At 33.9% G+C, this 12,049-nt stretch overlaps 1 pseudogene; it reads left to right on the forward strand.

Moving 5' to 3' along the window:
- Positions 1-12,049, forward strand: part of LOC149551640 (2-isopropylmalate synthase B-like) — a 97,240-nt pseudogene that overhangs the window by 61,260 nt on the left and 23,931 nt on the right.

Raw genomic sequence — 12,049 nt, forward strand, 5'->3', positions numbered from 1 at the left:
TGGTATAGTGTAGTAATCATGGAAAAGGAGATGTTTGAAAATTTCAACAAAGAACCTACTCAACTAAGAAAAGTGGTCAGAAATATTTTGAAAGGACTCTCCAATACAATTGTAGCCTTATTGACAGGGAGGATGAGAAAGAATGATATAAGTGTAAGTAATCTAAGAAGCAAGTTGGAGGGTTCTTTTGATTAAATTCCTTTGTGAGGGATGACTTTTTAAACTTTTCCATATTTTCGAATGTCATGCATATAACCCAAAACTCAAACAAGTGAGAATCTGTGCCAAGTGTCGCATAGATGAGATGGAGACAATGCTATCCAAATTCCAAGCACTCAAGGAACAAAATCAAGCATAGGCTATTCTTGGTGAAGGAGCATTTAATGCACAGTGGGAATTTTTTCACCCCATTCTCTTGTTGAATGGGCTAACATAGCGGGCATTTATTACCCCACTTAGAGTGGATTCTTTCTAATTGGTCCACATGGACCCCTATTATTAGTTGCAGATTATTTTTCTTTTCCATAACTCTAATTAGGGTTGCAGTGACAAAATATATGTTATTAGTTTTGTTTCAATCGGGACCACTCATTGTAATTTGAGACCTATATAAAGGCCTCATTTCTCATTTATAGAGGATGGAATTTGGAGATTGTTTCTTAAGGGCTACTAAGATATTAAAGTTGTTATTGAAGTTAGAGGATTTCTTGATGTATCTTGGTGCTTGCATGTTCTCTTTGTTCCTTCACTTAGAGTAGGTTCATTTTCAAGTCCTTAGATAAATGCGATTGACAATAGTGTTATGGTGGAATCATTTTGTTCAGGTGATTCCTAAACATAATGTAAGGTTGGAATCGACCTATTATGTGGGTGCTTTGCTTCTATCTTGGTGCACATTGTTCATTTTGATGGTGTTCATTGGGATATGAAAACTATTTGCACAACCCTTGAAGATTTCATCACTTTTGTGTAGTTGTTGAATTTGGTGAAGCAAACTCTGGTAGGTTTCATTGTAAAGTTTTCATCTTTCAAGTATTTTTGCACATTTGTGAAAAATCCAAAAAATTACTCTTTTTGCTATATCATTTGAAAGCTCCCATAGCCATTGTTGTTCTAAATTGACTTCAAGAATATAACATAAGGCCCCTCGTGATACTAACATATCACATTAACCATTGAGCTTATCCACAGTCAATAACTGATATAAAAGGAACTTTGGAGTGAATTGTTTGATTTTTCGCAATGTCAATTAATATACACATGATTTTGATCAATAAAGGATAGGATATCTCAATATTTTATTCTACTACTGGTAGGTCATAAAATGCACATCAACAAGTACAAGGATGTATTATGTGGACAAAGTTACAAATGCATTTGATTATTCCAAGAACAAAGAGTAGCTTGACCATGATCATGGGAAAGTTATTGTGCTGAAAGTTTAATTTATGATGGCTAGAAAAAACTCATAGGAAAGTTTAATTTATGATGGCTAGAAAAAACTCATAGTTCTTTCCTGTTTTGTTTGAATTTTTTTACAATGAGATGAGTTCATATTAAACTTCTATCACCATGGAATGTCAAGATTCAAATCCATCCAAAATGCAAAGCTCATAAGTATAGGTCCATAAGTAACATTGGAAAACCAAAATGTAGAGTTTTGTATTGCAAAGATTTTGATTATGGACTAGAGATTTGGGTAAGAGAAATATAACATTCTTTTGAAAGAGGCTATGCTAAGATTATTGGATAGTGAAAACTTTGATTTTTTAAGTCTGAAAATGTAAAGTTCAAGCTGATATTTTTCAGTCAAGAATGGTTTGCATCTAGAAGGAATATTGCATTTTTCAGTTGATAATAGTTTGCATCTAGAAGGAATATTGTATTTTTCAGTTGATAATAGTTTGCATCTAGAAAGAATATTGTACTTATTGTTCCCATTTTAATCCACAAATTTTATTTTGACATGAAATAGAACATATGTGCTATAGAAGTGCACTTCAAACTAAAATAAGAAGCTAATTGTAAACAGAAACTAACTTAATCTACGTGCACTTTCTATTTGCAATTTGTGTGGTGTTTTTTTGAGTTGGTTCACACTGATGCTAATAATGCTAAATATGTCTTGATTCACCTAGAAAAATATGTTGATACACACTTCCACTCAAGGGCAAAAAAAGGAATATTAAACTTTTTGACTAGAAGAAAACATTACGGTCATTACGCACTCACAAAGTTCACCTGAGATAGTTATCAATATATGATCACATAGATATAGTATATCTTAGAATCATATTAGATTCTTTATTTCCTCCTCTTCCTTTCAAAGAAAGCTCATTATATTATCACATAGATATAGTATATCTTAGAATCATATTAGATTCTTTATTTCCTCCTCTTCCTTTCAAAGAAAGCTCATTATATTATCTTTCATATTCATAATCCATTCAAAAAGTCACAACCCTTCATAATTATAACTCTATAAAAAGGTTACTTCCTTTCATCATTATTGTCTTTTGAAAAAATCACTTCCTTGTTAATATTAATATATGATTTTATCATTAATTATTTAGTAATGTATCTAACTATTATTAAAAACCTCTCAAAATGTGGACATGACATTTGAATCCTTCCTCCACTTGGTCTTCTCTTTCCTATTGTTTTGTTTTCTCTTTGGTTGAATAATCTTTCTCTTCCCTCATTATCTACTGCCCTACAGAAGAAAATATGGCAACTTTTTTTCCCCTTGACTTGTCACAATTACTGCCATTGGGCTAAGAAGATACAACTATTTGCAACCAAAATGCTCAAGAATAACCAGTATAACAAAATAAAGTCCAAGGTAGGAAAATGACTAGCCTTTAAGATGAATAGAAATAATTGTATAGAAAATAAAGGGAATAATCATGTCCCAAGTAAATTGGTTAAACATAAATTTGCCACCTCTAGAAGTTAGACAAATCCCTAATTATTTATCTCACATGGTGGCAAAGAAATTATCACTAGCCAAGAAAGAGTCTACCCAATTGATTATATTGCTGAAAATAATGATATTTGATTCAATATTACTATTGGCTTGTTCCACACACCTTGTTGACAAAATCATCCTTGGTGGTTGTTGACAAACATTATGGTTGTTGATGAAGTCCATTACTATTGAAGTCAGATGGGAAGATGTTGAGAATGCGTCTTAAGAAAATGTTGACAAGTTCACTCATACAGCCAATGCATCATAATCCCAAATCATCATGTCTCGTAGATAAAACATATTCTTCTCAGGTTGTGCAGTGTGAGCCCACCTACATATTTGATCTTTTTCGTTAGGAGATTTTCTAAGTTTAATAGGATTCCTTTCATAGTCACTTGTTGAAGTATCAACTATTATGTTGTCAAAAGTAATTTTCATGATAACTTACCAAAGCATATCAAAATATGTTGAGAATTTTATGGTAACATATATGAGTATTGATCTCACTTTGGTAAAAAATTCGCCAAGAAATTTCCTCTCTTGTAGCCTTGGAAGGACATTGGTGTAGAGCTTAATTTTGCAATAACTCCTTCCAAATGTTACAAGCGGCCTCAATTCTAGACTATAGTTTCTTAAATGTGCCCCTGATCCACCCTTAAGATTTTAGAAATAAAATCATCAAATAGAGAGAGATATTTACCATACAACTTGACCTCCTAAATTGAAAAGGAGTTATTTGTTTCTCACCTTTCGGACCCCAAAATCATACTCTTTTTTTACTTGTAATAAATTTACTGATACAAGAGGAGAGTATAAGAGGAAATTTTCTTTAAGCTATCAATAATAATAGGCCACCTCAAGGTTGGGGAACTTCCTAAATTCTTCAATAAGAACAAAATTGAAAATCACTATACAATGATTAGCTATATTCACTACCTCCTATACTATGAGCATTATTATGTACTATTAGCACTCTAGTTCTAATGAGGTTATTTTAGCAAAAGTATATTTAGGAACTCCATGAATTAAGAATTACGTGGATCCATAGTTAGTTATCATATATCACAATACAATCAATAGGTTAAGAGCATAGGATATAAATACATATATCCTTAATACACCATACATTTTCTAGTATTTAAGCTAAAATGTAAGCGTCTTTAATAAAGTTACACTTGAGACAGATAAACAAGGGCAATTTTGTTCATTGAACTTTTTCCTTTCCACTAGTTGCGATTGCCAGTAATCCTTGCAGCTTTAAAAGTAGTTCTACAATCCAAGTTGTATTTTCAATTTCTCAAATTGCTAAAGTTAAAATCAATATTGTATCTGCTTTCTAAAACATTAGTTAGACATCATTATTTTTATTAGGTAATGAGTATTTAAACCTCAATGTAGTCTTGAGTTTGTACTTGCCACTTGTTACATTTTAAAATGATCTTTTGAGCTTTTATTGAATGTTAGGTCAAATAAATCAAATTATTATTGAATTATGTTATATGGAGACATGTCCCTTGTCCCTAAACCCTAGTCTTTGTCCCCTCCTTGTTTCGGGGATAGGGAGTTGCAAAGGAAACATCTTCTAGTTGCCCCATATTGCCAAAATTCACCGAAAATGCGAGGAACCATCCCCGACCGTTTGGGGATGACTAGTCATTCCCAAAACAGCTAGAGGACACTAAAATGTCCCCTATTCATCTTTGGGATGGTTTCTTATCCTTTGATCCTTGGGACGATTTTGGGCTTTAAAAAATAGGAGAAAAACACGGTATTAAAAAAAGTTATTTTTACCAAAGCAGCAACAAGGGGGCCAACAAGGGCATGTACTTGTCTTCTTAACCCTAAGATGGTAAAAAAAAGATCAAAATGTAACACATTACTTCTTACCTATGTCACAATGTTTGTATTTGTGTTTTTCAAGCCAAAATGAGGCTTAGTTTCATAGGCTGTGTCTATAGCTTGTTATATTTTGATGTTTGAGACATTTTTATTTGGATATTTATATTAATAGGTGATGGTTTGTATGTTTGATACTATTGTTATATTGATGTTATACTACTGCTCGTTATTTAAAAATATTTATATTTATAGACTGGTATTTTGCAGGTGGTCATGGCAATAAAATGTCATGGAAAGGAAAAATTAGGGGGTCTTTATACTGAAATCAATACAAATCATGTTGTTATGGCAAGTAAAATTGTAGGCCTGGGATTTGTTTACACGGTTGTCATTTTTTGGCAATTCTATATATTAGCAATTTTGGTTGGTTTACTCTTATTTACATTCTCAACTTTATTATAATTCTTGAGAACAGGTATCGGAGCATACTCAAATGTTTGTACAAGTACATAAGGCCATCGTTGGAGCTAATACTTTGACAGACAATGGGGTTACTCATCAAGTAAGTAGTTATCTTTTGTACAAACATATCAATGAGATGATAGCATTCATCATGTCTTTGTTCTCATTATATACAAACATTTATACTTGATTGTAGGACCTGAGAAACTCCCAATTAAACTTCAAAGGATTGATATATCTCAAATCTTTATGATAGATATTTAAATCAATATCTATGCAGCCCTTCCAAAATAGTCTCTTATGTGTTTGTGTTCTCTTCACACAAAACATTCCTCAAGTGTAAAATAAAAAGCCTCACGGTAAAGCTGAGTTATGCTTACATCTTTATTGTCTCTACAAAAAAAGTTTTGTGGTTGCTAATATAGCTTTTTTATGAGGTCATTATTGGTAACTTTAGTTTCATGGAAGAAATTTCATTCCTCGTGTAAAATAAAATTAAAACGCTTCAGTAAAGCTGAGTTATGCTTAGATCTTTATTGGTTTTTAGCAGAAGTTATTTGAAGTGGTTATTGTTTCTACCACAAAAGTTTTGTGGTTGCTAATATAGCTTGCTTATAAGATCATTATTGGTAAATTTAGTTCAATAGAAGAAATGTGTGAACTATTAATATAGATTTGCAATTTATAATTATATGACACAATGATTTGTCATTGTGTGTTGAACTTCTTTTTTGATCTATGAATGAATGAAAAATTACTTGGCAGTTATTTAAACGGAGTTTTTATGTATGTTTTTTAGATTATTTTGTAAATGTGTTTCTTTTCTATTTTTAGGAGTTCTAAATATTTTTGTCCAATCATTGAGTCCGAGTCAAATTTGGGGCCATCTAGTTTTGTCAAGTCAGAGATTTTTAAACAATCAATATATTGATTGATATAGTTCTTCCATTTCATTTCCAATTATTTCTCTTTTTGTTTGTCAAATCCTTGTTATTTTTATTTTGTAGAATTATAAATTGTGGAAGAATAGTTGAAGTGTACCTCAAATTTCAATAGCAAGGGAGTATACCTTCTGAGTTTTAATTCCCTCTATTGGTGTGACAACTCCCCTCTTATCATTAGACTATGTAGCACTGGACGAAATAATGGATTTTCTGATTGTTAAATAATCCAAAAAGAATTGGTAACAAAATGGATTTTCCAATATGCTAAAAATTTCAAATAACTTTGGTAAAAAAATGATTGGATATTCTATCTTGCATACAAAAGCTAGAATTAAATTTGATGCTTGTATATGATTTGGTTATATCTTTTACAATTCTTACTCTAGAAATATAAAGATTAACAGGCTATGATATATTCAACAGAAGAAATAAATATATATTTGCGAAATTGTTGCCTATCTAGTCATTATGATTCTAGTGGTGTAACTTACCTTCATTTTCATGTTTTCGATTTGGAGTATACTTTGACACTCCCTTAATTACAAAAGATCACCTTTGTTTGAAAATTCTTTTGTACTTTTAGATAGAGTTCAGTTTTCAACAATGTGTTTAAAATGTTCTTGTCAATATCATCTATCTTTTGTCTTTTCTCATTTGGTTATTAGTACATCTAATATCTGATTCTTATTTTAATTTCAGTATTAGTTTTTAAGCATGAAGTTACTAGAGGTGTAAGAATAACAATATCTCATGAAATTTGATTACTGTATTTATTGTAGTTGCATTTTCACAAAGACCAAAAGGAGTTGGCATTGGATGAAGGTCTCCGACCTAGGGTTATTTGGTCACTTGTTGATATAAAGGTAGATACTCTTTGTTTGAAGGAATTTTTTATATATAAATTCTCCTCCTTGTTCAAGTAAGGTGTTATAGTTGGTCATTAAAAAGCATGTGTTAGTGCCAAATCTTACAATGGTCATGGAGGTTTTGGAATGTAGGTTACTTGTGGAACATCGGGTCTTTCCACCGCATCTATAAAGTTGGTTGGTCCAGATGGAAAAGAACATTGTGCATGTGGTAGTGGAGTTGGCCCAATAGGTGCTGCATACTAAACAATTGATAAAATTGTTAAGGTGTGCCACCTATTTTGATATTCATGTACACCTTTTCTTGTGGTTGTAATCAAATATCTTCGTTCTCAATATGCTTCCATATTCATTTTAAAACTAGTTGTATTATAATGCAGTCAACTCTTTTCTCCCTTTTCTGTGAGACGACAGATCTGTTGTGGAAATATATTTCTAGATGTCATTCCTATTTAGTTGTTTTGGTCTAATCTAATACATATCTGTTATTCAATTGGTACATATTGTATGAAAACTTAAGCCTTGCGCACACCAATAATGGAAGCAATTATCAGAAGTGCTATGTAATTAAGTGGGAAACAATTAAATGGATAGATTTTAAATTTAGCATATGTTTGCAGTTGTATAGTTAGAAAATATCATTTGATAATGTAATGTCCCCAATGTAATTTAATTATCCAATTATAATTATTTATGATATGGCCCTAAAACTTAATAATAATATCTTTAGGCCCCTTTTATTTATTAGTTAGTTATGTTTTTCCATGTCAGCCTGTTTGCAATCCTTAGGGAAGTTTCCCAGAGCCCATTTATTAGGCCAAGTTTGACATAGTTGTAGGTATGGTGAATCTTATGTTTTCTCTGTCTTTGCGAATTCTAATTGGAGTTCAATGCAGTTGTAGTTTCGAAGGTGAAATATCCTTCCTATTTTGTATTTGCAGTTTCGGTGGAAGTAATTCCTCACCCTACTCTCCCTATTGTTAGAACCTATTATTTAAAGCATATCTACATCTATTTGTCCACTGTAGTTGTGGGTTGATTCTGGTTATACTCTAGCATACTAATAATCTTTGCATTCACGTATCTACTGAATTAGCCATTTTCATATTCATATTGATGTAACAACTTGTCTAAGGTTGACATGACTTCGTATGGGTTTGCTTCCACATCGATCGTATTGCCGTATTGTGCCTAGTGTACAGGCATAATATTTCTAGCGTATGAATAAGGCCTTTCCTTGTACGAACTAGAGCTAGTCTTTGTATGGTATCTACCATATGTGTGACACACAACTGACAATTATACTTGGGAGCCATAGAAGAAGTTGTTGTACATGACAGGGAGGTATTTTGTGTTATACGATTGAGGGAGTGGTTGTGTGAATTAGATTGATTGAGTGGTGTGAGGAAGAGTGTGTCGAATGAGTGTGGAACATTACAATGGTATTGGAGTCAGTGATTCTACCAGCTTGTCAAGTTATGGATATGGAATGACTTCAAATAATATGTGAGGAGGAGGTATTGTTCGACGGACAAAATCTACAATATGTAGGAATTAGAGGTTCCTAAAGCTACAATCACGACATTGTTAAGGCAACTTAACAAATCCATAGTCAAAAGGTAACATGACAACAAGCCATGGAGGAAACATTGTAGAAATTGATAGAAGGTAAAACTAATGGAGATTACCAAGAAAATGGCGATAATTTCTACATAGGAAATTCAGATATTCAACGCTTACATTCTTGACCATTGATAATGATGTTTCCACAAATAACTGAAGCACCTCACAAGGAAGGAGAGCCCACTTTCCAAGAAATACAAGTGTAGCCTAGGCTATAATGGAGAGATTTGGATATTGAAGGGGACATATACTCAAGATTATGTAGATCTTTGAATTAAATACTCAGATGAAAGGAATCGTGGCTACTACAATGATGACATTGTAATGTCCCCAATTTAGTAGGTTCTTGGAGTCAAGGTTTTGTCAACTCATCATTGAGACCCTCGTGAGTTGACATTTGGTTTGGGGGTCTTTGTTGTGGATTTTCTATTTTTAGACCTACTATATTTAGTAAGTCACTTTTGGCTAGTTCCTATTTTTGGCAAGATAATATTATAAAGCAATGTTTAAGGGAAAAGTTCATGGTGAAGCTAGGTTGCACAAAAGGCTTTATAAATATGGCTTCATTTGGAGAGAAAAACATCTTGAATATATGTTTTCTTTTCTTGATTATTTGGATGAGGTTTAGAGAAATTTTGTGAATTACTTAAGAATCATCATTGCAAATTGTGTTGAGGTGTGCAATTTGCCAACTTCTTCTACTATAATCACTGTTCCTAAGGAGATTGTTGTTGATTGATTTTCTACCTGCGAATCGGAAGAATTGTAGGTCTTCGAATTACCAACATTCAATATTGAAGATTGTTGAATTTGAATTACATCTACCAATTTAGTTTATCTCAACATTTACCAATAAAGATTCGCTCCCATCTCATATTGTTGGCACGATCATATTTACACTTGGTCGCACATAAAATTGGTTGCATTTTCATTGTTTAGCCCTGGCGTGAATTCTTAGGAGGGCTGTGATTTATTTCCTAGGCTCCACGCCAACATATAGGGCCTGCAAGTTACCTATTTTGGTCTGTGATTTGTGGTTTTGCATCTACAAAAGCTTTTGTGGCTTAGAAGTCTGTGTTTGGAACAAGGGAAGCACATATTCAATCTTGCGTTGGAAATTAATTCAATTATGGGAGCATGTGATTTCAATGCAATTGATAAGATTCAAGAAACTTGGCAAATCATACATTTCCACGTTCAAAAATTATTTCTTATGTAATTGCAAATCAATTTACTTCCATCAATAGTTCAAATTGGTCTTTGGTAGAAATTTCCTTATTCTACATTTGTTTCTTTGTAATTTGATTTGAGCATTATATAATTTCAAAAAAATCCAAAAAAACATATATTTTGAAAAAGTACAAAAAAATTAGAAAAAACCCAAAAACCCAAAAACATTTCTTCTTTCAATTGGCAAGTCAATGAAAGGCAAGTAAGGGTCTTTACAGTGGTATTTGAGTGGTTTCCTACCAACTTGCAGGAGTTGGGCTCAATTATCAATGCATTTCTTATCGAAGTTGTTTTCAATATTTGATACAAAGTTGGTTCTAGTATCATGGATGATGATAGGAGATTCGTGTCGGGTATGCATCATACTCGTAGAGGTCATACTTGTCCTCCTAGAGAAGGAAAGCCTGAGATTTAGTTTGGATCTATTGGCAGTCTGAGTGGTTCAAGTGGTGCTGGATTCAGAGGTACTAGTCTAGTGGTTGATAGAGAGGCCATGTAGACATTTAGGTATTTGGCAACCAAATAGTAATAGATGACAGGTGTAGTGCAGCAACTATCCAACACACTGTAGCAATTAGCTCTCCCATGGGGACGAAGTAGGGAGATAGCTCATGATGCTTCAGTTGGTTCTCATTGATCACGAGTGGAGGATGGGTCCTGGGCTGGTAACAGACATAGGGTTGAGCACTGAGTTAGGATTGATGATAGGGTGGATAGGACAGGTTATATTGGAGCCCATGATTGGCCACAAAGACCCATTTTTTTAAGACCAGAGTTGGATGCAATTAGTACTATGTTTGAGGTTGCACTTTTTGTTGATGATGTTGTTTTTCACTTCGTTGAGTGGGGCGCTCTAGCTTAGGCACTGAAGAATAATTTGAACTTTGATAGGTACCTGACATAGAAACATGAGCATTCCAGAGGTAGGCCTGCTCCTGACAAACAGTGGCCTAGGCACACTGAGCTACAATAGGCAGCTAGTAAGATGACACTGGCTCAGATTAACGGGAGTGGTAGAGTGACTACCAGAGCTTGGGTTCACAAGCTCGACACTGACCTGGCCTTGCGCCTTATGACTGAAGAGGACGCCATCATTTTTGTAGTCCTACACCTTGACGGAGCTGCACGTGATTGGTGGTACAACAGTTTGTTATCCCTCCATCATGATTAGATCACATCATATCAAGAGTTTGTTGATAGGTTAATAGAGTGTTTTGACAAGGATCTTGAGGTTTATTTCAAAGAGTTGGCTAAGTTACAACAGACAACTAGTTTGGAAGCATTTATCATTGAGTTCTAGAGACTGTCGGTGATGGTTTATGACATATCAGAGAGGAGGAGAGCCATGCTCTTTATTGAGGGTCTCACTAAGCCACTCAGGGGTTAGGTTGACTCATTGGACCCACCTTTGCTATAGGAAGTTATGAAGAAGGCATGGATTTTAGAGGCATCTACACCCAGAGGTAAATTTTCCTCCAAGCATTCTACATCTTATGATAGGACAACACCTAGGAAAGAGGAGAAATATGAATCTAAGCGACCTATGGCAGCCCCTCTAGGTAAGGATACAATTAATGATTTGACGAGAAAGAAATTGTGTTTCTACTGAAGGGGCCCCTATGATGTTAAACATGTCTATCTAATGAAGCCTAATGGCAAAAATGTGATGGAGTGGTTTTAAGATGAGGACATTGTTGATTCCCTAGGGCAGCTAGTGGATTATGAGCAATGAGCACAGGGCTATTGACAATGAGGTTGAGGTGGATAATTCCAACCTCAAGGTGGTTTGTCTTTCCAAAATGAAGAAAGAGGGAGCTTTTAGGATGCATAGGCTCATAGTAGGACAACATGTGATTGCATTGTTTGACACTGGAGCTACTCAAAATTTATTGATTCTTGTTTGGTTACTAGGAGGGGTATGCAGACAAAGGATTTTGAGGGCTTACGAGTATAGGTAGCTGATGGTTACACCTTCAGGTGTACCGGGATGATTTCAAATCTCCCATTGAAGCTTAATACATATGCCTTTAAGGCAGATTTTTATGTGGTAGACATGGGTGTAATTGATATAGTCTTGGGCATGGCATGGCTACATGCTCTTAAGGACATCTACTTGA

This window comes from Cupressus sempervirens, chromosome 6 (assembly GCF_028749045.1).
Source record: "Cupressus sempervirens isolate cs-2001-9-10 chromosome 6, ASM2874904v1, whole genome shotgun sequence".
NCBI classification, from domain to species: Eukaryota; Viridiplantae; Streptophyta; class Pinopsida; order Cupressales; family Cupressaceae; genus Cupressus; species Cupressus sempervirens.